Source organism: Hyla sarda, unplaced genomic scaffold (genome assembly GCF_029499605.1).
Source record: "Hyla sarda isolate aHylSar1 unplaced genomic scaffold, aHylSar1.hap1 scaffold_679, whole genome shotgun sequence".
Lineage (NCBI taxonomy): Eukaryota > Metazoa > Chordata > Amphibia > Anura > Hylidae > Hyla > Hyla sarda.
Genome location: NW_026610696.1, coordinates 59,181 through 84,602, shown reverse-complemented (window position 1 = coordinate 84,602; position 25,422 = coordinate 59,181). Strand labels below are relative to the sequence as shown.

Below are 25,422 nucleotides of genomic sequence, written 5' to 3'. Positions count from 1 at the left end.
TGCTGCTTAGCAATAATGGTATGGGTTTAGGTTCTGCTGTGTGTACTGGTGGTTGACTGCCCCCCAGCCCAGAGTGTGCATGGAAAATTGTCTGGCAGCCTCCCTGACAGCAAGCAGTGATAGTGCCCATGAAGGGCACCTTGTTGGGCCCGCCCCTTTCATGGTTATCGCTTCTCGGCCTTTTGGCTAAGATCAAGTGTAGTATCTGTTCTTATCAGTTTAATATCTGATACGTAGAATGCCCTTCTGGGGGGCGTGTCCTGCAGTGCATGGCGGCGGTCGCATAAACCTTGTGCTCCGCTGCAGCCCAGGCCTAATAGCGGCTACACAGCATTGATCCTGAGCATATCGCTACGGCAATTGTGCCCACCGGTACCTGAACTATCGGGGCACCTGATGATGACCCGGAGGCGAGGGAAAAAGAGCCCACTGAAGCTCACGGCGTTCTTTCCTGCTGCAGAGGCCTCACAAGATGGCGCGGCTCAGTGCGGGTCAGCGTCTCCGGCTACTGGAAGTGCCTCACCAGCGTCTTCATCCTCTCAGACGGGCTGCGCCCTGGAGGCTTCTCCTTCAACTCCTCCGATTCTCCTGACAGGCTGGTCGCCTTCGGTGCAGCAGGACCCGCAGGTACCGTTTTCCCCGATCTCCTCCAAGCCACTGGGAGCGGGGACCCTGCATACTAGAGGCCCAGGAGGCCCTGATGGGAGCTCTCCGTCGGCGCCCCTAACTGAACCTATTATGAGGGGGCTTCTCGCTGAGTTACATACCTCCATTCAGGGAGACATTAAGGCAGCCGTGTCCAATATACAGCATGAGATCTCCTCTCTTGGACACCGCACATCGCACATTGAGAACAAGATGGCGGAACTCACCTCTTCTCATAATGAAGTAGTGGACTTAGCTAATGGCCTGGAGGATGAGGTTGCCGCTCTTCAACTTAAGATAGCTGATATGGAGGACAGGTCTCGCCGAAACAATTTAAGGGTGAGAGGGGTGCCGGAGTCTGTGAAAACGGAGGACCTCAACACCTTCCTAACGGATTATTTTGCATTGTTGCTGCCTCAGGCTTCCACCCTAGATCTGCTAATGGACAGAGTCCACAGGCTCCCTAAGCCCAAAACCCTACCTGCTGCTACACCAAGGGATGTGATTCTGCGCCTTCACTTTTACCATATTAAGGAGCAATTGATGTTGGTGGCGCGCTCCTCACCCTCCCTACCAGATGGGTATTCGGGACTCCAACTTTTCACGGATCTCTCTGCTGCCACTCTAGCCAGGAGACGTGAGTTCAGTACAGGGACTAAAGCTCTCAGAGAAAAAGGGATCCCTTATAAATGGGGATTCCCTGTGAAATTGATTATCACCAATAAGGGGTCCAAACATGTGGTCTCTTCCCCGGAGACCCTTTTGCAACTGTGTGCGGAATGGAACTTGCCTGTTGATCTGACTGCTCAGAGGTCCCTGGACATACCACATGCTGCAAAGATAGCTGAGGAATGGAAGGTTGTCTCCCACTGCAAGAAAAAAATCAAGACATGAACTGTTCCTCTGCCTTTAGACAGGCCTGTCCGACTTGTCTCACTGGCTTGCGACTGGGGTATCCTTCCCCATCTTTTGGGTTACTTATCCTCTTAGTGCTCTGGATACTTTTCCTGAATGTTTAAACATTCGGCCTAACTGCAGTCGAATGTACTTACCTACCCCCATTAAGACCTACCACATGGTCTTTACTACTGCTTGCTCAATTTATTTGTTCTTTGTTGTTCGTTCTGTTTACTTGTTTTCTGTCCCGTTGGTCCTCCATCACTCACTTTCTCTGATAATGGATATGAGAGGCTCCTCTTGCGAGCTGCTAAGTGTAGATGTATCCTCTTCGATGGGAGTACCTGCTCCTTTTCAGTTTACTGTGCTAATGGTTCTGCTTTGCGTTGATGTATACTTTAACTATGGTTATTAAGGTTGTGTCTATGAATGTGCGGGGTCTTAACTCACCGTATAAAAGGTCTCTGGTGTGGAAGGAGGCTAGACGCCTAGCGGCCGATGTCCTCTGTATACAAGAATCCCATTTATTAGCCCTAGATGCCCATAGACTCCAAAATAAGAGATATCCACATATCTATCAAGCGCATGCTGTTCACAAAAAAGGAGGAGTGGCGATTGCATTTAAGAACACCCTGACGGTTACTGTCCAGCACTCTGTGATAGATGATAGAGGTCGTTTTATAATTATTGTGTGCTTACTAAACAATGTTCAATATACCTTAGGCTCCTTATATGCGCCTAATGCGAAACAGTGTACCTTCCTCAGGGCATTCTTGCGTAAATTGGAGTCCTTGAGAAAGGGACACTGCCTACTGCTAGGAGATTTTAATATGACCATGTGGCCTAGTGTAGATTCTACTTCGCCCAGTTTGAAAAAAGAACCCACAGGTTTCTTCACTAGTGTGTCCCAAAATGACCTATATGATGTTTGGCGTATATCCCACCCCACGGAAAGGGACTTCACCTTCTTTTCTCATGTGCATAAGATATACACCAGAATAGATTACGCCCTTACCTCCCACTCTCTCCTATCATTGGTTTCAGAGGCCCGAATTATGCCCATAGAATGGTCGGACCATTCCCCCATAAGCGTAACCATTAAAGAATCGCATAGCACCCGCCCGACCTATATTTGGAGACTTAACCCACTAATACTCCATAATCCTGAATACTCTGAAGCGACCAAGTTGGCGGTTGATGCCTACTTCCGCATTAATGATACTGGTGATGTCACAGACCCCATGCTTTGGTGTGCGTTTAAGGCTACAATTAGGGGTCACTTTATTAGTCAAACAGCCTATGACAGGAAGCTCCGCCAGACCAAAACTCTAGAACTCCAACAGCGCCTTGCGGAATTACATAGGCGCAATAAGACCTCGTGCTCTCCATCACTAATAGGAGAAATTTCTCAGGTTAGTGCTACCCTACACTCCCTCTCTTTACACAGCTATGAGATGGCACTGAGAAGGCTCAAAATGACATGGTATTGGCAGGGTAATAGATCTGGCTCTATACTGGCTAAACAACTTAAAAAACGTCAGGATAAGGAGAGAATCCCCTTCCTTACTAAATCTGATGGTTCTATAGTTACTGACCCTCAAAGTATAGCCAATTGTTTTGCAGATTTTTATAGTAAATTGTACAATCTTCAACATGACATTGCTACTCCACAGCCTGATGAAGCAGTTATCTCTTCTTTTCTGTCCTCTATGTCCCTCCCCTCTCTGTCCGCGGACCAAGCATCTGATCTTTGCTCTCCCTTCTCCACAGAAGAAATTCTTGAATGTGTGCGTTCCCTCAAGCCCTCGAAGTCACCTGGCCCTGATGGTATTACAAATGAATTTTATAAGCAATTTGGCCCTTCCGTAGCTCCCTTTTTGACCAGAGCCTTTAACCGTATTAAGGAGAACGGTGTGCCCCCTAAGGAGATGTTGGATGCTCTGGTCATTACCATACCTAAACCTGGTAAGCCACTGGACTCTACCCTAAATTACAGACCAATCTCTCTCCTAAATAGTGATATTAAATTGTATGCCCTGGCTCTTGCTGCCAGGTTGAATAGGGTTTTGCCGGACCTAATTCACAGGGACCAGGTTGGCTTCGTCAAGGGTCGTCAAACGGTGGATGGTACGAGACGCTTTCTCGACATCATCACAAAAGCGCATTCCGATCGGACGCCTTCTCTCTTGCTATCCCTTGATGCGGAGAAGGCGTTTGATCGAGTGCACTGGGGATATTTGCGAAGTGTGCTGCGTAAGTTTGGTTTTCCCCACTCTTTGGAATCCGCCATTATGGCACTATATACGCTCCCATCTGCTAGAATTTACACGATGGGTACCCTTTCTAATAGTTTCTCACTTAGCAATGGGACTAGACAGGGGTGCCCACTGTCCCCCCTTATATTTACCTTAGTTATGGAGCCGCTTGCTCAATCCATCAGGGACTCCCCAGACATTGCGGGCATTCAAATAGGTAAAGTAGACCACAGGATTGGCTTGTTTGCCGACGATGTTATCATTAGTCTCTCCAACCCCCTGAGTTCTTTAGGCCCAGTTATGGACATTATTGATGCCTTTAGTCGAGTTAGCTTTTATAAGATTAACCCCACAAAGTCGTGTATCTTACCATTGCAGATACCCACTGAGCAACAGCGAGTACTACAAGCTAAATATCCCTTTCAATGGGTCACTGACCAGATTCCTTACCTAGGCATAGTCCTTACTGCGTTGCCTGATAAGACAATTGCTTCTAATTTTGCTGTTATGCGGTCCCTGCTTACCAAAGAAATTGATCACTTCTCCAGGCTTCCTGTCTCATGGGCGGGACGTGTTGCCACTGCTAAGATGATGCTGCTCCCTAAAATTTTATATTTTTTTAGATGCCTGCCGATGATAGTGCCCGCCTCCTTCCTCTCACAACTACAGAGAATGCTCTTACGATTTATTTGGGATGGTAAGCATCCTAGGGTTGGTGCGAATATATTGTATCGCCCTGTGCATGAGGGGGGTATGGGGGTGCCGAACCTTAAAATGTACTATCACGCTGTTCTACTCGATCAGCTTAAAAAATGGTGGTGGCAGGACGCTCCCCCCCTGTGGGTAGATATTGAAGCTGCTGTCCTCAATGTTTCTAATTTTAATAACTTTCTCTGGGCATTGCGCTTTAACCCTACCTTTGCTCCCTCTTCTCCTTTCTCTACTATTGCGGCTGCTATCAGGTTGTGGAGTAAGGTGGCGCGAATTAAAAGTCTTTGTCCACCTAGAGTGAAGGATATCCCTTTAGCTGCTATAGGAGACTATATTCTAGATATAGATTTTAAGCCCTGGATAGATGCGGGCATCCTCACTGTGGCATTGATTAGCGATGCTAATGGGTTGATGCCTTTCACTGATATTGTACGCATGTTCTCTATATCACAGAAAGACTTTTACAAATATTTGAGGCTTAGACATTTTTTGAGGTCTCTCCCTTGGGATAGCTCTCGGCCTCGCACTGCGTATGAACATCATTTCCTGTGCAGGGACTCCTTTACTAGGGGTATCTCCCTTGCTTATGTAGCTTTGACTGAGGAGGAGGGGGAAATGGACAGTACGTTTAAGTCCAGATGGGAGGAGGACCTGGCGCGCAGATTCACGGCTGAGCAGTGGAGCTGTGTCTTTGACATGCACAAAAAATATTCTAAATGTGTTAATCATTTCGAAGCTTCTAGGAAGCTCCTATACCGATGGTACTACACGCCGGTTCGTCTGGCTAAAATATACCCTACCACCTCCCCAGTGTGTTGGAGATGTAACCGGGAAAGTGGTACCTTGCTACACGTGTGGTGGACTTGCCCGTTAATTGCACCTCTTTGGACCGAAATTAAGAAGTTATTGGACAACCTAGTGGACTGCCCCTTCTCATGGGGCCCAGAGAGTGCACTACTATTCCTGTCCCTAGAACAAGTTCCCCCGCATTATATGACCATTTTATATCATATTCTGATAGTTGTGAGGGCTCACATTGCTCGGAGGTGGAAGTCGACTGAGGTGCCGGGTCTTCCTGCCATTCTGGCGGAGGTGCATAGTAACCTCGTGTTGGAGGAATTGATAGCGAAGAGGTGTGGGGCTTCTAATAGCCGTATAGCTACTCTGTCCCAGTGGACGGACAGTTGTTCGACCTCAATTAGGGTCGTAGATTAGCTAATCGTATATGCACGATGTATCTCACTCTGATATGTGTATTATGATATGTGTATTATGATTATGATTGTATTGGTGGTCTCTCATTCCTTGTTTTATACATTATATATTGAGGACCTTACTGTTGTTCTTGTTATATGAAAATTTATAAATAAAGTTTAAAAAAAAAAAAAAAGGCCCCGTGGGAGTGCAATGGGCCCCTGTCTTGCTGCTTAGCAATAATGGTATGGGTTTAGGTTCTGCTGTGTGTACTGGTGGTTGACTGCCCCCCAGCCCAGAGTGTGCATGGAAAATTGTCTGGCAGCCTCCCTGACAGCAAGCAGTGATAGTGCCCATGAAGGGCACCTTGTTGGGCCCGCCCCTTTCACGGTTATCGCTTCTCGGCCTTTTGGCTAAGATCAAGTGTAGTATCTGTTCTTATCAGTTTAATATCTGATACGTCCCCTATCTGGGGACCATATATTAAATGGATTTTTGAGAACGGGGGCCGATTTCGAAGCTTGCTTCCGTCGCCCTATGCATTGACCCGATATGGCAGTATCTTCGGGTACAGTGCACCACCCCCTTACAGGGTTAAAAAGAAAGATTCCTACTTTCATTGCTACCTGCTTGCTGGCTAGCCAGCTAGCCAGCCCTGTGGGCCTTGCTGCTGCTGCAGCCAAAAAACAAAAGGTGGTGCTGCTGCTGCTTCTGCTGCTTCTGCTTGTGTCTGGCCGCTGTTGGAGCGTCCAGGCACAGGACTTCTGCTGCTGCTGACTAAATGGCCTCCTTAATTGGATCATTTGAGTAGCCAGCACACCTGTGCAGGTAGGGCATGACATGATAGGCAGCTGCCTTGATAGCGGGTGGGTGCTGAATGTTCCTAATTGACAAAATAAGATTAATGCTTATGAAGAAATATAAAATCTCATCCCTTCCCCAATATCGCGCCACACCCCTACCCCTTAATTCCCTGGTTGAACTTGATGGACATATGTCTTTTTTCGACCGTACTATCTATGTAACTATGTAACATAACATGGGGGGGGGGGGGGGTCTCCTGGCTGTTCACACAGGTGTGTCATTGCTGTACATTGACCATGCATTGCTTCTGTGGTATTGCAAAGGCAAAGACAAATGCTTCCAGCCATCCATTGCACTAATGGATTGGTCATCAGCTGGCTGTCTATGTCCCGCATCAATATAGACCAAAGTACAGAGGGTTAGGCTATGCTATTGTGCACCTACCTGATGCATCAGAAGGTGCGAGGCCCTTGCTAAATTCTGTGCACAGACTTTGAGATCTATACTTTAGACTGTATCTAAACCTGCTCCAACATGGACTGACATTCTGGCCTACTTTCAGCCGATGCGACTTGTCTGTCGCTGAACAGTCGCTTTTTATGTATTCAGCACCTATGTATAATGTTGTAAAAATGCTCTAGAAGCTAAAGTCGCAGAAATGTCACACATATTTGGCCTGCAACTTTCTGTGCGACAAATTCAGACAGGAAAAATCAGTATAAATCCTTAGAAAATTATCCCCCAGTGTCTCCATCTGCTGGCGGTATTGAATAAGCATTGCTGCACTGATGGGGTATGCATTAGACGAAAAAAAAGAAGAAAAAGAAGAATAATACGCCCAGAAAAGAGGCGAAAAGGAGAAAAACGTAAAAAAACGTGAAAAAAAAGTAAGAGGAAGAGAAGGGAAAAAAAGGTGGAAATGGGTTTAAAAGTGATTTCGGCGGAGAAATATATATATATATATATATATATATATATATATATATATATATATATACGCGCACACACACACATATATATAAACGTATTCTCCGTTGAGATATTGCAGCCGCTGCTGTGTCCAGGCCCAGGAGCCTTAGCACTGTGCTGTGATGTCACTCAATACCACTGACATCACTAGGTGTAAACAACATCTCTCCTTTGCTGTGTATGTGACTATGGAGCTGTTTGGTGATGTCGTCTATTATGGCCTTCATAGAAGCAACAGGAGATTGTTGCATCCATCTAGAACCCTCAGAACTACAGTGCTATGATGTCACTCACTTCCACAGGCCTTGCAGAGTGTAAACAACAACAACCCAGCTTTGTTGTGTATGTAACCATAGGGATTTGTGATGTCACCTAGAACCTTCACAGCAGCGACAGCTTTATGAGGAGCATCAGCACTGCTCTGCCTGAGCAGAACCATCACCGCCATAGGTTGTCAAATAACCCGGGTTTAACCCACACAGGTAAGTCCAATGGGGTGCAGGCATGTCCTCTATGCTTACAGCTTCCCGTGGGTGTTGGTTTGATACCGTTTGGGGACAGCCAAGGAGGCATCTGCAGGCAACAAAGGTAGGTGTGTGCTTGTGTGTGTGTTTCCTATGCAGATCCTAAGCCCAGTGTCACATGCAAGTAGGAGGAGTAAGAAGGGTTCCTGGCAAATCCGGGTTATGGATTGCATTTAAAAAGGCCCCGTGGGAGTGCAATGGGCCCCTGTCTTGCTGCTTAGCAATAATGGTATGGGTTTAGGTTCTGCTGTGTGTACTGGTGGTTGACTGCCCCCCAGCCCAGAGTGTGCATGGAAAATTGTCTGGCAGCCTCCCTGACAGCAAGCAGTGATAGTGCCCATGAAGGGCACCTTGTTGGGCCCGCCCCTTTCACGGTTATCGCTTCTCGGCCTTTTGGCTAAGATCAAGTGTAGTATCTGTTCTTATCAGTTTAATATCTGATACGTCCCCTATCTGGGGACCATATATTAAATGGATTTTTGAGAACGGGGGCCGATTTCGAAGCTTGCTTCCGTCGCCCTATGCATTGACCCGATATGGCAGTATCTTCGGGTACAGTGCACCACCCCCTTACAGGGTTAAAAAGAAAGATTCCTACTTTCATTGCTACCTGCTTGCTGGCTAGCCAGCTAGCCAGCCCTGTGGGCCTTGCTGCTGCTGCAGCCAAAAAACAAAAGGTGGTGCTGCTGCTGCTTCTGCTGCTTCTGCTTCTGCTTGTGTCTGGCCGCTGTTGGAGCGTCCAGGCACAGGACTTCTGCTGCTGCTGACTAAATGGCCTCCTTAATTGGATCATTTGAGTAGCCAGCACACCTGTGCAGGTAGGGCATGACATGATAGGCAGCTGCCTTGATAGCGGGTGGGTGCTGAATGTTCCTAATTGACAAAATAAGATTAATGCTTATGAAGAAATATAAAATCTCATCCCTTCCCCAATATCGCGCCACACCCCTACCCCTTAATTCCCTGGTTGAACTTGATGGACATATGTCTTTTTTCGACCGTACTAACTATGTAACTATGTAACATAACATGGGGGGGGGGGGGGGGGTCTCCTGGCTGTTCACACAGGTGTGTCATTGCTGTACATTGACCATGCATTGCTTCTGTGGTATTGCAAAGGCAAAGACAAATGCTTCCAGCCATCCATTGCACTAATGGATTGGTCATCAGCTGGCTGTCTATGTCCCGCATCAATATAGACCAAAGTACAGAGGGTTAGGCTATGCTATTGTGCACCTACCTGATGCATCAGAAGGTGCGAGGCCCTTGCTAAATTCTGTGCACAGACTTTGAGATCTATACTTTAGACTGTATCTAAACCTGCTCCAACATGGACTGACATTCTGGCCTACTTTCAGCCGATGCGACTTGTCTGTCGCTGAACAGTCGCTTTTTATGTATTCAGCACCTATGTATAATGTTGTAAAAATGCTCTAGAAGCTAAAGTCGCAGAAATGTCACACATATTTGGCCTGCAACTTTCTGTGCGACAAATTCAGACAGGAAAAATCAGTATAAATCCTTAGAAAATTATCCCCCAGTGTCTCCATCTGCTGGCGGTATTGAATAAGCATTGCTGCACTGATGGGGTATGCATTAGACGAAAAGAAATAAGAAAAAGAAGAATAATACGCCCAGAAAAGAGGCGAAAAGGAGAAAAACGTAAAAAAACGTGAAAAAAAAGTAAGAGGAAGAGAAGGGAAAAAAAGGTGGAAATGGGTTTAAAAGTGATTTCGGCGGAGAAATATATATATATATATATATATATATATATATATATATATATATATATACGCGCACACACACACATATATATAAACGTATTCTCCGTTGAGATATTGCAGCCGCTGCTGTGTCCAGGCCCAGGAGCCTTAGCACTGTGCTGTGATGTCACTCAATACCACTGACATCACTAGGTGTAAACAACATCTCTCCTTTGCTGTGTATGTGACTATGGAGCTGTTTGGTGATGTCGTCTATTATGGCCTTCATAGAAGCAACAGGAGATTGTTGCATCCATCTAGAACCCTCAGAACTACAGTGCTATGATGTCACTCACTTCCACAGGCCTTGCAGAGTGTAAACAACAACAACCCAGCTTTGTTGTGTATGTAACCATAGGGATTTGTGATGTCACCTAGAACCTTCACAGCAGCGACAGCTTTATGAGGAGCATCAGCACTGCTCTGCCTGAGCAGAACCATCACCGCCATAGGTTGTCAAATAACCCGGGTTTAACCCACACAGGTAAGTCCAATGGGGTGCAGGCATGTCCTCTATGCTTACAGCTTCCCGTGGGTGTTGGTTTGATACCGTTTGGGGACAGCCAAGGAGGCATCTGCAGGCAACAAAGGTAGGTGTGTGCTTGTGTGTGTGTTTCCTATGCAGATCCTAAGCCCAGTGTCACATGCAAGTAGGAGGAGTAAGAAGGGTTCCTGGCAAATCCGGGTTATGGATTGCATTTAAAAAGGCCCCGTGGGAGTGCAATGGGCCCCTGTCTTGCTGCTTAGCAATAATGGTATGGGTTTAGGTTCTGCTGTGTGTACTGGTGGTTGACTGCCCCCCAGCCCAGAGTGTGCATGGAAAATTGTCTGGCAGCCTCCCTGACAGCAAGCAGTGATAGTGCCCATGAAGGGCACCTTGTTGGGCCCGCCCCTTTCACGGTTATCGCTTCTCGGCCTTTTGGCTAAGATCAAGTGTAGTATCTGTTCTTATCAGTTTAATATCTGATACGTCCCCTATCTGGGGACCATATATTAAATGGATTTTTGAGAACGGGGGCCGATTTCGAAGCTTGCTTCCGTCGCCCTATGCATTGACCCGATATGGCAGTATCTTCGGGTACAGTGCACCACCCCCTTACAGGGTTAAAAAGAAAGATTCCTACTTTCATTGCTACCTGCTTGCTGGCTAGCCAGCTAGCCAGCCCTGTGGGCCTTGCTGCTGCTGCAGCCAAAAAACAAAAGGTGGTGCTGCTGCTGCTTCTGCTGCTTCTGCTTCTGCTTGTGTCTGGCCGCTGTTGGAGCGTCCAGGCACAGGACTTCTGCTGCTGCTGACTAAATGGCCTCCTTAATTGGATCATTTGAGTAGCCAGCACACCTGTGCAGGTACGGCATGACATGATAGGCAGCTGCCTTGATAGCGGGTGGGTGCTGAATGTTCCTAATTGACAAAATAAGATTAATGCTTATGAAGAAATATAAAATCTCATCCCTTCCCCAATATCGCGCCACACCCCTACCCCTTAATTCCCTGGTTGAACTTGATGGACATATGTCTTTTTTCGACCGTACTAACTATGTAACTATGTAACATAACATGGGGGGGGGGGGGGGGGTCTCCTGGCTGTTCACACAGGTGTGTCATTGCTGTACATTGACCATGCATTGCTTCTGTGGTATTGCAAAGGCAAAGACAAATGCTTCCAGCCATCCATTGCACTAATGGATTGGTCATCAGCTGGCTGTCTATGTCCCGCATCAATATAGACCAAAGTACAGAGGGTTAGGCTATGCTATTGTGCACCTACCTGATGCATCAGAAGGTGCGAGGCCCTTGCTAAATTCTGTGCACAGACTTTGAGATATATACTTTAGACTGTATCTAAACCTGCTCCAACATGGACTGACATTCTGGCCTACTTTCAGCCGATGCGACTTGTCTGTCGCTGAACAGTCGCTTTTTATGTATTCAGCACCTATGTATAATGTTGTAAAAATGCTCTAGAAGCTAAAGTCGCAGAAATGTCACACATATTTGGCCTGCAACTTTCTGTGCGACAAATTCAGACAGGAAAAATCAGTATAAATCCTTAGAAAATTATCCCCCAGTGTCTCCATCTGCTGGCGGTATTGAATAAGCATTGCTGCACTGATGGGGTATGCATTAGACGAAAAAAAAGAAGAAAAAGAAGAATAATACGCCCAGAAAAGAGGCGAAAAGGAGAAAAACGTAAAAAAACGTGAAAAAAAAGTAAGAGGAAGAGAAGGGAAAAAAAGGTGGAAATGGGTTTAAAAGTGATTTCGGCGGAGAAATATATATATATATATATATATATATATATATATATATATATATATACGCGCACACACACACATATATATAAACGTATTCTCCGTTGAGATATTGCAGCCGCTGCTGTGTCCAGGCCCAGGAGCCTTAGCACTGTGCTGTGATGTCACTCAATACCACTGACATCACTAGGTGTAAACAACATCTCTCCTTTGCTGTGTATGTGACTATGGAGCTGTTTGGTGATGTCGTCTATTATGGCCTTCATAGAAGCAACAGGAGATTGTTGCATCCATCTAGAACCCTCAGAACTACAGTGCTATGATGTCACTCACTTCCACAGGCCTTGCAGAGTGTAAACAACAACAACCCAGCTTTGTTGTGTATGTAACCATAGGGATTTGTGATGTCACCTAGAACCTTCACAGCAGCGACAGCTTTATGAGGAGCATCAGCACTGCTCTGCCTGAGCAGAACCATCACCGCCATAGGTTGTCAAATAACCCGGGTTTAACCCACACAGGTAAGTCCAATGGGGTGCAGGCATGTCCTCTATGCTTACAGCTTCCCGTGGGTGTTGGTTTGATACCGTTTGGGGACAGCCAAGGAGGCATCTGCAGGCAACAAAGGTAGGTGTGTGCTTGTGTGTGTGTTTCCTATGCAGATCCTAAGCCCAGTGTCACATGCAAGTAGGAGGAGTAAGAAGGGTTCCTGGCAAATCCGGGTTATGGATTGCATTTAAAAAGGCCCCGTGGGAGTGCAATGGGCCCCTGTCTTGCTGCTTAGCAATAATGGTATGGGTTTAGGTTCTGCTGTGTGTACTGGTGGTTGACTGCCCCCCAGCCCAGAGTGTGCATGGAAAATTGTCTGGCAGCCTCCCTGACAGCAAGCAGTGATAGTGCCCATGAAGGGCACCTTGTTGGGCCCGCCCCTTTCACGGTTATCGCTTCTCGGCCTTTTGGCTAAGATCAAGTGTAGTATCTGTTCTTATCAGTTTAATATCTGATACGTCCCCTATCTGGGGACCATATATTAAATGGATTTTTGAGAACGGGGGCCGATTTCGAAGCTTGCTTCCGTCGCCCTATGCATTGACCCGATATGGCAGTATCTTCGGGTACAGTGCACCACCCCCTTACAGGGTTAAAAAGAAAGATTCCTACTTTCATTGCTACCTGCTTGCTGGCTAGCCAGCTAGCCAGCCCTGTGGGCCTTGCTGCTGCTGCAGCCAAAAAACAAAAGGTGCTGCTTCTGCTGCTTCTGCTGCTTCTGCTTCTGCTTGTGTCTGGCCGCTGTTGGAGCGTCCAGGCACAGGACTTCTGCTGCTGCTGACTAAATGGCCTCCTTAATTGGATCATTTGAGTAGCCAGCACACCTGTGCAGGTACGGCATGACATGATAGGCAGCTGCCTTGATAGCGGGTGGGTGCTGAATGTTCCTAATTGACAAAATAAGATTAATGCTTATGAAGAAATATAAAATCTCATCCCTTCCCCAATATCGCGCCACACCCCTACCCCTTAATTCCCTGGTTGAACTTGATGGACATATGTCTTTTTTCGACCGTACTAACCATGTAACTATGTAACATAACATGGGGGGGGGGGGGGTCTCCTGGCTGTTCACACAGGTGTGTCATTGCTGTACATTGACCATGCATTGCTTCTGTGGTATTGCAAAGGCAAAGACAAATGCTTCCAGCCATCCATTGCACTAATGGATTGGTCATCAGCTGGCTGTCTATGTCCCGCATCAATATAGACCAAAGTACAGAGGGTTAGGCTATGCTATTGTGCACCTACCTGATGCATCAGAAGGTGCGAGGCCCTTGCTAAATTCTGTGCACAGACTTTGAGATCTATACTTTAGACTGTATCTAAACCTGCTCCAACATGGACTGACATTCTGGCCTACTTTCAGCCGATGCGACTTGTCTGTCGCTGAACAGTCGCTTTTTATGTATTCAGCACCTATGTATAATGTTGTAAAAATGCTCTAGAAGCTAAAGTCGCAGAAATGTCACACATATTTGGCCTGCAACTTTCTGTGCGACAAATTCAGACAGGAAAAATCAGTATAAATCCTTAGAAAATTATCCCCAAGTGTCTCCATCTGCTGGCGGTATTGAATAAGCATTGCTGCACTGATGGGGTATGCATTAGACGAAAAAAAAAGAAGAAAAAGAAGAATAATACGCCCAGAAAAGAGGCGAAAAGGAGAAAAACGTAAAAAAACGTGAAAAAAAAGTAAGAGGAAGAGAAGGGAAAAAAAGGTGGAAATGGGTTTAAAAGTGATTTCGGCGGAGAAATATATATATATATATATATATATATATATATATATATATATACGCGCACACACACACATATATATAAACGTATTCTCCGTTGAGATATTGCAGCCGCTGCTGTGTCCAGGCCCAGGAGCCTTAGCACTGTGCTGTGATGTCACTCAATACCACTGACATCACTAGGTGTAAACAACATCTCTCCTTTGCTGTGTATGTGACTATGGAGCTGTTTGGTGATGTCGTCTATTATGGCCTTCATAGAAGCAACAGGAGATTGTTGCATCCATCTAGAACCCTCAGAACTACAGTGCTATGATGTCACTCACTTCCACAGGCCTTGCAGAGTGTAAACAACAACAACCCAGCTTTGTTGTGTATGTAACCATAGGGATTTGTGATGTCACCTAGAACCTTCACAGCAGCGACAGCTTTATGAGGAGCATCAGCACTGCTCTGCCTGAGCAGAACCATCACCGCCATAGGTTGTCAAATAACCCGGGTTTAACCCACACAGGTAAGTCCAATGGGGTGCAGGCATGTCCTCTATGCTTACAGCTTCCCGTGGGTGTTGGTTTGATACCGTTTGGGGACAGCCAAGGAGGCATCTGCAGGCAACAAAGGTAGGTGTGTGCTTGTGTGTGTGTTTCCTATGCAGATCCTAAGCCCAGTGTCACATGCAAGTAGGAGGAGTAAGAAGGGTTCCTGGCAAATCCGGGTTATGGATTGCATTTAAAAAGGCCCCGTGGGAGTGCAATGGGCCCCTGTCTTGCTGCTTAGCAATAATGGTATGGGTTTAGGTTCTGCTGTGTGTACTGGTGGTTGACTGCCCCCCAGCCCAGAGTGTGCATGGAAAATTGTCTGGCAGCCTCCCTGACAGCAAGCAGTGATAGTGCCCATGAAGGGCACCTTGTTGGGCCCGCCCCTTTCACGGTTATCGCTTCTCGGCCTTTTGGCTAAGATCAAGTGTAGTATCTGTTCTTATCAGTTTAATATCTGATACGTCCCCTATCTGGGGACCATATATTAAATGGATTTTTGAGAACGGGGGCCGATTTCGAAGCTTGCTTCCGTCGCCCTATGCATTGACCCGATATGGCAGTATCTTCGGGTACAGTGCACCACCCCCTTACAGGGTTAAAAAGAAAGATTCCTACTTTCATTGCTACCTGCTTGCTGGCTAGCCAGCTAGCCAGCCCTGTGGGCCTTGCTGCTGCTGCAGCCAAAAAACAAAAGGTGGTGCTGCTGCTGCTTCTGCTGCTGCTTGTGTCTGGCCGCTGTTGGAGCGTCCAGGCACAGGACTTCTGCTGCTGCTGACTAAATGGCCTCCTTAATTGGATCATTTGAGTAGCCAGCACACCTGTGCAGGTAGGGCATGACATGATAGGCAGCTGCCTTGATAGCGGGTGGGTGCTGAATGTTCCTAATTGACAAAATAAGATTAATGCTTATGAAGAAATATAAAATCTCATCCCTTCCCCAATATCGCGCCACACCCCTACCCCTTAATTCCCTGGTTGAACTTGATGGACATATGTCTTTTTTCGACCGTACTAACTATGTAACTATGTAACATAACATGGGGGGGGGGGGGTCTCCTGGCTGTTCACACAGGTGTGTCATTGCTGTACATTGACCATGCATTGCTTCTGTGGTATTGCAAAGGCAAAGACAAATGCTTCCAGCCATCCATTGCACTAATGGATTGGTCATCAGCTGGCTGTCTATGTCCCGCATCAATATAGACCAAAGTACAGAGGGTTAGGCTATGCTATTGTGCACCTACCTGATGCATCAGAAGGTGCGAGGCCCTTGCTAAATTCTGTGCACAGACTTTGAGATCTATACTTTAGACTGTATCTAAACCTGCTCCAACATGGACTGACATTCTGGCCTACTTTCAGCCGATGCGACTTGTCTGTCGCTGAACAGTCGCTTTTTATGTATTCAGCACCTATGTATAATGTTGTAAAAATGCTCTAGAAGCTAAAGTCGCAGAAATGTCACACATATTTGGCCTGCAACTTTCTGTGCGACAAATTCAGACAGGAAAAATCAGTATAAATCCTTAGAAAATTATCCCCCAGTGTCTCCATCTGCTGGCGGTATTGAATAAGCATTGCTGCACTGATGGGGTATGCATTAGACGAAAAAAAAGAAGAAAAAGAAGAATAATACGCCCAGAAAAGAGGCGAAAAGGAGAAAAACGTAAAAAAACGTGAAAAAAAAGTAAGAGGAAGAGAAGGGAAAAAAAGGTGGAAATGGGTTTAAAAGTGATTTCGGCGGAGAAATATATATATATATATATATATATATATATATATATATATATACGCGCACACACACACATATATATAAACGTATTCTCCGTTGAGATATTGCAGCCGCTGCTGTGTCCAGGCCCAGGAGCCTTAGCACTGTGCTGTGATGTCACTCAATACCACTGACATCACTAGGTGTAAACAACATCTCTCCTTTGCTGTGTATGTGACTATGGAGCTGTTTGGTGATGTCGTCTATTATGGCCTTCATAGAAGCAACAGGAGATTGTTGCATCCATCTAGAACCCTCAGAACTACAGTGCTATGATGTCACTCACTTCCACAGGCCTTGCAGAGTGTAAACAACAACAACCCAGCTTTGTTGTGTATGTAACCATAGGGATTTGTGATGTCACCTAGAACCTTCACAGCAGCGACAGCTTTATGAGGAGCATCAGCACTGCTCTGCCTGAGCAGAACCATCACCGCCATAGGTTGTCAAATAACCCGGGTTTAACCCACACAGGTAAGTCCAATGGGGTGCAGGCATGTCCTCTATGCTTACAGCTTCCCGTGGGTGTTGGTTTGATACCGTTTGGGGACAGCCAAGGAGGCATCTGCAGGCAACAAAGGTAGGTGTGTGCTTGTGTGTGTGTTTCCTATGCAGATCCTAAGCCCAGTGTCACATGCAAGTAGGAGGAGTAAGAAGGGTTCCTGGCAAATCCGGGTTATGGATTGCATTTAAAAAGGCCCCGTGGGAGTGCAATGGGCCCCTGTCTTGCTGCTTAGCAATAATGGTATGGGTTTAGGTTCTGCTGTGTGTACTGGTGGTTGACTGCCCCCCAGCCCAGAGTGTGCATGGAAAATTGTCTGGCAGCCTCCCTGACAGCAAGCAGTGATAGTGCCCATGAAGGGCACCTTGTTGGGCCCGCCCCTTTCACGGTTATCGCTTCTCGGCCTTTTGGCTAAGATCAAGTGTAGTATCTGTTCTTATCAGTTTAATATCTGATACGTCCCCTATCTGGGGACCATATATTAAATGGATTTTTGAGAACGGGGGCCGATTTCGAAGCTTGCTTCCGTCGCCCTATGCATTGACCCGATATGGCAGTATCTTCGGGTACAGTGCACCACCCCCTTACAGGGTTAAAAAGAAAGATTCCTACTTTCATTGCTACCTGCTTGCTGGCTAGCCAGCTAGCCAGCCCTGTGGGCCTTGCTGCTGCTGCAGCCAAAAAACAAAAGGTGGTGCTGCTGCTGCTTCTGCTGCTTCTGCTTCTGCTTGTGTCTGGCCGCTGTTGGAGCGTCCAGGCACAGGACTTCTGCTGCTGCTGACTAAATGGCCTCCTTAATTGGATCATTTGAGTAGCCAGCACACCTGTGCAGGTACGGCATGACATGATAGGCAGCTGCCTTGATAGCGGGTGGGTGCTGAATGTTCCTAATTGACAAAATAAGATTAATGCTTATGAAGAAATATAAAATCTCATCCCTTCCCCAATATCGCGCCACACCCCTACCCCTTAATTCCCTGGTTGAACTTGATGGACATATGTCTTTTTTCGACCGTACTAACTATGTAACTATGTAACATAACATGGGGGGGGGGGGGGGGGGGGTCTCCTGGCTGTTCACACAGGTGTGTCATTGCTGTACATTGACCATGCATTGCTTCTGTGGTATTGCAAAGGCAAAGACAAATGCTTCCAGCCATCCATTGCACTAATGGATTGGTCATCAGCTGGCTGTCTATGTCCCGCATCAATATAGACCAAAGTACAGAGGGTTAGGCTATGCTATTGTGCACCTACCTGATGCATCAGAAGGTGCGAGGCCCTTGCTAAATTCTGTGCACAGACTTTGAGATATATACTTTAGACTGTATCTAAACCTGCTCCAACATGGACTGACATTCTGGCCTACTTTCAGCCGATGCGACTTGTCTGTCGCTGAACAGTCGCTTTTTATGTATTCAGCACCTATGTATAATGTTGTAAAAATGCTCTAGAAGCTAAAGTCGCAGAAATGTCACACATATTTGGCCTGCAACTTTCTGTGCGACAAATTCAGACAGGAAAAATCAGTATAAATCCTTAGAAAATTATCCCCCAGTGTCTCCATCTGCTGGCGGTATTGAATAAGCATTGCTGCACTGATGGGGTATGCATTAGACGAAAAAAAAGAAGAAAAAGAAGAATAATACGCCCAGAAAAGAGGCGAAAAGGAGAAAAACGTAAAAAAACGTGAAAAAAAAGTAAGAGGAAGAGAAGGGAAAAAAAGGTGGAAATGGGTTTAAAAGTGATTTCGGCGGAGAAATATATATATATATATATATATATATATATATATATATATATATACGCGCACACACACACATATATATAAACGTATTCTCCGTTGAGATATTGCAGCCGCTGCTGTGTCCAGGCCCAGGAGCCTTAGCACTGTGCTGTGATGTCACTCAATACCACTGACATCACTAGGTGTAAACAACATCTCTCCTTTGCTGTGTATGTGACTATGGAGCTGTTTGGTGATGTCGTCTATTATGGCCTTCATAGAAGCAACAGGAGATTGTTGCATCCATCTAGAACCCTCAGAACTACAGTGCTATGATGTCACTCACTTCCACAGGCCTTGCAGAGTGTAAACAACAACAACCCAGCTTTGTTGTGTATGTAACCATAGGGATTTGTGATGTCACCTAGAACCTTCACAGCAGCGACAGCTTTATGAGGAGCATCAGCACTGCTCTGCCTGAGCAGAACCATCACCGCCATAGGTTGTCAAATAACCCGGGTTTAACCCACACAGGTAAGTCCAATGGGGTGCAGGCATGTCCTCTATGCTTACAGCTTCCCGTGGGTGTTGGTTTGATACCGTTTGGGGACAGCCAAGGAGGCATCTGCAGGCAACAAAGGTAGGTGTGTGCTTGTGTGTGTGTTTCCTATGCAGATCCTAAGCCCAGTGTCACATGCAAGTAGGAGGAGTAAGAAGGGTTCCTGGCAAATCCGGGTTATGGATTGCATTTAAAAAGGCCCCGTGGGAGTGCAATGGGCCCCTGTCTTGCTGCTTAGCAATAATGGTATGGGTTTAGGTTCTGCTGTGTGTACTGGTGGTTGACTGCCCCCCAGCCCAGAGTGTGCATGGAAAATTGTCTGGCAGCCTCCCTGACAGCAAGCAGTGATAGTGCCCATGAAGGGCACCTTGTTGGGCCCGCCCCTTTCACGGTTATCGCTTCTCGGCCTTTTGGCTAAGATCAAGTGTAGTATCTGTTCTTATCAGTTTAATATCTGATACGTCCCCTATCTGGGGACCATATATTAAATGGATTTTTGAGAACGGGGGCCGATTTCGAAGCTTGCTTCCGTCGCCCTATGCATTGACCCGATATGGCAGTATCTTCGGGTACAGTGCACCACCCCCTTACAGGGTTAAAAAGAAAGATTCCTACTTTCATTGCTACCTGCTTGCTGGCTAGCCAGCTAGCCAGCCCTGTGGGCCTTGCTGCTGCTGCAGCCAAAAAACAAAAGGTGCTGCTTCTGCTGCTTCTGCTGCTTCTGCTTCTGCTTGTGTCTGGCCGCTGTTGGAGCGTCCAGGCACAGGACTTCTGCTGCTGCTGACTAAATGGCCTCCTTAATTGGATCATTTGAGTAGCCAGCACACCTGTGCAGGTACGGCATGACATGATAGGCAGCTGCCTTGATAGCGGGTGGGTGCTGAATGTTCCTAATTGACAAAATAAGATTAATGCTTATGAAGAAATATAAAATCTCATCCCTTCCCCAATATCGCGCCACACCCCTACCCCTTAATTCCCTGGTTGAACTTGATGGACATATGTCTTTTTTCGACCGTACTAACCATGTAACTATGTAACATAACATGGGGGGGGGGGGGTCTCCTGGCTGTTCACACAGGTGTGTCATTGCTGTACATTGACCATGCATTGCTTCTGTGGTATTGCAAAGGCAAAGACAAATGCTTCCAGCCATCCATTGCACTAATGGATTGGTCATCAGCTGGCTGTCTATGTCCCGCATCAATATAGACCAAAGTACAGAGGGTTAGGCTATGCTATTGTGCACCTACCTGATGCATCAGAAGGTGCGAGGCCCTTGCTAAATTCTGTGCACAGACTTTGAGATCTATACTTTAGACTGTATCTAAACCTGCTCCAACATGGACTGACATTCTGGCCTACTTTCAGCCGATGCGACTTGTCTGTCGCTGAACAGTCGCTTTTTATGTATTCAGCACCTATGTATAATGTTGTAAAAATGCTCTAGAAGCTAAAGTCGCAGAAATGTCACACATATTTGGCCTGCAACTTTCTGTGCGACAAATTCAGACAGGAAAAATCAGTATAAATCCTTAGAAAATTATCCCCAAGTGTCTCCATCTGCTGGCGGTATTGAATAAGCATTGCTGCACTGATGGGGTATGCATTAGACGAAAAAAAAAGAAGAAAAAGAAGAATAATACGCCCAGAAAAGAGGCGAAAAGGAGAAAAACGTAAAAAAACGTGAAAAAAAAGTAAGAGGAAGAGAAGGGAAAAAAAGGTGGAAATGGGTTTAAAAGTGATTTCGGCGGAGAAATATATATATATATATATATATATATATATATATATATATATATACGCGCACACACACACATATATATAAACGTATTCTCCGTTGAGATATTGCAGCCGCTGCTGTGTCCAGGCCCAGGAGCCTTAGCACTGTGCTGTGATGTCACTCAATACCACTGACATCACTAGGTGTAAACAACATCTCTCCTTTGCTGTGTATGTGACTATGGAGCTGTTTGGTGATGTCGTCTATTATGGCCTTCATAGAAGCAACAGGAGATTGTTGCATCCATCTAGAACCCTCAGAACTACAGTGCTATGATGTCACTCACTTCCACAGGCCTTGCAGAGTGTAAACAACAACAACCCAGCTTTGTTGTGTATGTAACCATAGGGATTTGTGATGTCACCTAGAACCTTCACAGCAGCGACAGCTTTATGAGGAGCATCAGCACTGCTCTGCCTGAGCAGAACCATCACCGCCATAGGTTGTCAAATAACCCGGGTTTAACCCACACAGGTAAGTCCAATGGGGTGCAGGCATGTCCTCTATGCTTACAGCTTCCCGTGGGTGTTGGTTTGATACCGTTTGGGGACAGCCAAGGAGGCATCTGCAGGCAACAAAGGTAGGTGTGTGCTTGTGTGTGTGTTTCCTATGCAGATCCTAAGCCCAGTGTCACATGCAAGTAGGAGGAGTAAGAAGGGTTCCTGGCAAATCCGGGTTATGGATTGCATTTAAAAAGGCCCCGTGGGAGTGCAATGGGCCCCTGTCTTGCTGCTTAGCAATAATGGTATGGGTTTAGGTTCTGCTGTGTGTACTGGTGGTTGACTGCCCCCCAGCCCAGAGTGTGCATGGAAAATTGTCTGGCAGCCTCCCTGACAGCAAGCAGTGATAGTGCCCATGAAGGGCACCTTGTTGGGCCCGCCCCTTTCACGGTTATCGCTTCTCGGCCTTTTGGCTAAGATCAAGTGTAGTATCTGTTCTTATCAGTTTAATATCTGATACGTCCCCTATCTGGGGACCATATATTAAATGGATTTTTGAGAACGGGGGCCGATTTCGAAGCTTGCTTCCGTCGCCCTATGCATTGACCCGATATGGCAGTATCTTCGGGTACAGTGCACCACCCCCTTACAGGGTTAAAAAGAAAGATTCCTACTTTCATTGCTACCTGCTTGCTGGCTAGCCAGCTAGCCAGCCCTGTGGGCCTTGCTGCTGCTGCAGCCAAAAAACAAAAGGTGGTGCTGCTGCTGCTTCTGCTGCTGCTTGTGTCTGGCCGCTGTTGGAGCGTCCAGGCACAGGACTTCTGCTGCTGCTGACTAAATGGCCTCCTTAATTGGATCATTTGAGTAGCCAGCACACCTGTGCAGGTAGGGCATGACATGATAGGCAGCTGCCTTGATAGCGGGTGGGTGCTGAATGTTCCTAATTGACAAAATAAGATTAATGCTTATGAAGAAATATAAAATCTCATCCCTTCCCCAATATCGCGCCACACCCCTACCCCTTAATTCCCTGGTTGAACTTGATGGACATATGTCTTTTTTCGACCGTACTAACTATGTAACTATGTAACATAACATGGGGGGGGGGGGGGTCTCCTGGCTGTTCACACAGGTGTGTCATTGCTGTACATTGACCATGCATTGCTTCTGTGGTATTGCAAAGGCAAAGACAAATGCTTCCAGCCATCCATTGCACTAATGGATTGGTCATCAGCTGGCTGTCTATGTCCCGCATCAATATAGACCAAAGTACAGAGGGTTAGGCTATGCTATTGTGCACCTACCTGATGCATCAGAAGGTGCGAGGCCCTTGCTAAATTCTGTGCACAGACTTTGAGATCTATACTTTAGACTGTATCTAAACCTGCTCCAACATGGACTGACATTCTGGCCTACTTTCAGCCGATGCGACTTGTCTGTCGCTGAACAGTCGCTTTTTATGTATTCAGCACCTATGTATAATGTTGTAAAAATGCTCTAGAAGCTAAAGTCGCAGAAATGTCACACATATTTGGCCTGCAACTTTCTGTGCGACAAATTCAGACAGGAAAAATCAGTATAAATCCTTAGAAAATTATCCCCCAGTGTCTCCATCTGCTGGCGGTATTGAATAAGCATTGCTGCACTGATGGGGTATGCATTAGACGAAAAAAAAGAAGAAAAAGAAGAATAATACGCCCAGAAAAGAGGCGAAAAGGAGAAAAACGTAAAAAAACGTGAAAAAAAAGTAAGAGGAAGAGAAGGGAAAAAAAGGTGGAAATGGGTTTAAAAGTGATTTCGGCGGAGAAATATATATATATATATATATATATATATATATATATATATACGCGCACACACACACATATATATAAACGTATTCTCCGTTGAGATATTGCAGCCGCTGCTGTGTCCAGGCCCAGGAGCCTTAGCACTGTGCTGTGATGTCACTCAATACCTGTTACGCCTAGCGCTCCGGGTCCCCGCTCCTCCCCGGAGCGCTCACGGCGCCTTTCTCCCTGCAGCTCCCCGGTCAGCGCTGACCGGGAGCGCTGCCCTGTCATGGCCGTTGGGGATGCGATTCGCACAGCGGGACGCGCCCGCTCGCGAATCGCATCCCAGGTCACTTACCCGTTCCCGTCTCCTGCGGTCATGTGCTGGCGCGCGCGGCTCCGCTCTCTAGGGCGCGCGCGCGCCAGCTCCCTGAGACTTAAAGGGCCAGTGCACCAATGATTGGTGCCTGGCCCAATTAGCTTAATTGGTTCCCATCTGTTTCCTGGCTATATCTAGTCTCCTCCCTTGCACTTCCTTGCCGGATCTTGTTGCCCTAGAGCCTAGTGAAAGCGTTTTTGTGTGTTTATACCCTGTGTACCAGAACTTTGCTATCTCCCCTGACTACGAACCTTGCCGCCTGCCCCCGACCTTCTGCTACGTCCGACTTTGCTTCTGCCTACTCCCTTGTACCTCGCCTATCTTCAGCAGCCAGAGAGGTGAGCCGTTGCTAGTGGATACGACCTGGTCACTACCGCCGCAGCAAGACCATCCCGCTTTGCGGCGGGCTCTGGTGAAAACCTGTAGTGTCTTAGAACCGGTCCACTAGCACGGTCCTCGCTATCCCTCTCTGGCACAGAGGATCCACCTCCTGCCAGCCGGCATCGTGACAGTAGATCCGGCCATGGATCCCGCTGAAGTTCCTCTGCCTGTTGTCGCCGACCTCCCCACACTGGTCGCCCAGCAAGCCCGACAGATTGCCCAACAAGATCACCAGCTGTCGTACTTGACCACCATGACTCAGCAACTCCAGTCGCAGCTACAGCAGATTCAGTCTCAGCTACAGCAGCAGCAACCATCTCCTCCGCCAGCTCCTGCACCTCTTCCGCAGCGAGTGGCCACTCCTAGCCTCCGCCTGTCTTTGCCGGACAAATTTAATGGGGACTCTAAGTTTTGCCGTGGCTTTCTTTCCCAATGTTCCCTGCATCTGGAGATGATGTCGGATCAGTTTCCTACTGAAAGGTCTAAGGTGGCTTTCGTAGTCAGCCTTCTGTCTGGAAAAGCCCTGTCATGGGCCACACCGCTCTGGGACCGTGATGACCCCGTCACTGCCTCTGTACACTCCTTCTTCTCGGAAATTCGAAGTGTCTTTGAGGAACCTGCCCGAGCCTCTTCTGCTGAGACTGCCCTGCTGAACCTGGTCCAGGGTAATTCCTCCGTTGGCGAGTACGCCATACAATTCCGTACTCTTGCTTCTGAACTTTCCTGGAATAATGAGGCTCTCTGCGCGACCTTTAAAAAAGGCCTATCCAGCAACATTAAAGATGTTCTGGCCGCACGAGAGACTCCTGCTAATCTACATGAACTCATTCATCTAGCCACTCGCATTGACATGCGTTTTTCTGAGAGGCATCAAGAGCTCCGCCAGGAAAAAGACTTAGATCTCTGGCCACCTCTCCCACAGTCTCCACTGCAATCTGCGCCTAGGCCTCCCGCCGAGGAGGCCATGCAAGTGGATCGGTCTCGCCTGACCCTGGAAGAGAGGAATCGCCGTAAGGAAGAGAATCTTTGTTTGTACTGTGCCAGTACTGAACATTTTCTGGTGGATTGCCCAATCCGTCCTCCACGTTTGGGAAACGCACGCTCACACTCAGCTCTCGTGGGTGTGGCGTCTCTTGATGCCAAGTCGGCTTCTCCACGTCTCAAGGTACCTGTTCGGATTTCCACTTCAGCCAGCTCTCCCCTCTCAGCCGTGGCCTGTCTGGACTCTGGAGCTTCTGGGAATTTTATTCGGGAGTCCTTTGTGAATAAA

At 47.0% G+C, this 25,422-nt stretch overlaps 8 non-coding genes and 1 pseudogene across 8 annotated transcripts; all 9 read left to right on the top strand.

Moving 5' to 3' along the window:
• Positions 1–166: 166 nt before the first annotated feature.
• On the top strand, positions 167–292 carry LOC130343374 (U2 spliceosomal RNA; annotated as a pseudogene).
• A 5,803-nt stretch (positions 293–6,095) lies between these two features.
• Positions 6,096–6,286, top strand: LOC130343407 (U2 spliceosomal RNA). Its single transcript, XR_008882741.1, has one exon. It is a non-coding gene; the product is annotated as a U2 spliceosomal RNA (small nuclear RNA).
• A 2,090-nt stretch (positions 6,287–8,376) lies between these two features.
• On the top strand, positions 8,377–8,567 carry LOC130343406 (U2 spliceosomal RNA). Its single transcript, XR_008882740.1, has one exon. It is a non-coding gene; the product is annotated as a U2 spliceosomal RNA (small nuclear RNA).
• A 2,098-nt stretch (positions 8,568–10,665) lies between these two features.
• On the top strand, positions 10,666–10,856 carry LOC130343405 (U2 spliceosomal RNA). Its single transcript, XR_008882739.1, has one exon. It is a non-coding gene; the product is annotated as a U2 spliceosomal RNA (small nuclear RNA).
• A 2,096-nt stretch (positions 10,857–12,952) lies between these two features.
• Positions 12,953–13,143, top strand: LOC130343404 (U2 spliceosomal RNA). Its single transcript, XR_008882738.1, has one exon. It is a non-coding gene; the product is annotated as a U2 spliceosomal RNA (small nuclear RNA).
• Positions 13,144–15,233: 2,090 nt separating this feature from the next.
• On the top strand, positions 15,234–15,424 carry LOC130343403 (U2 spliceosomal RNA). The gene has a single exon (XR_008882736.1). It is a non-coding gene; the product is annotated as a U2 spliceosomal RNA (small nuclear RNA).
• A 2,079-nt stretch (positions 15,425–17,503) lies between these two features.
• On the top strand, positions 17,504–17,694 carry LOC130343401 (U2 spliceosomal RNA). Its single transcript, XR_008882734.1, has one exon. It is a non-coding gene; the product is annotated as a U2 spliceosomal RNA (small nuclear RNA).
• Positions 17,695–19,791: 2,097 nt separating this feature from the next.
• On the top strand, positions 19,792–19,982 carry LOC130343400 (U2 spliceosomal RNA). The gene has a single exon (XR_008882733.1). It is a non-coding gene; the product is annotated as a U2 spliceosomal RNA (small nuclear RNA).
• Positions 19,983–22,073: 2,091 nt separating this feature from the next.
• Positions 22,074–22,264, top strand: LOC130343399 (U2 spliceosomal RNA). Its single transcript, XR_008882732.1, has one exon. It is a non-coding gene; the product is annotated as a U2 spliceosomal RNA (small nuclear RNA).
• Positions 22,265–25,422: the final 3,158 nt, after the last annotated feature.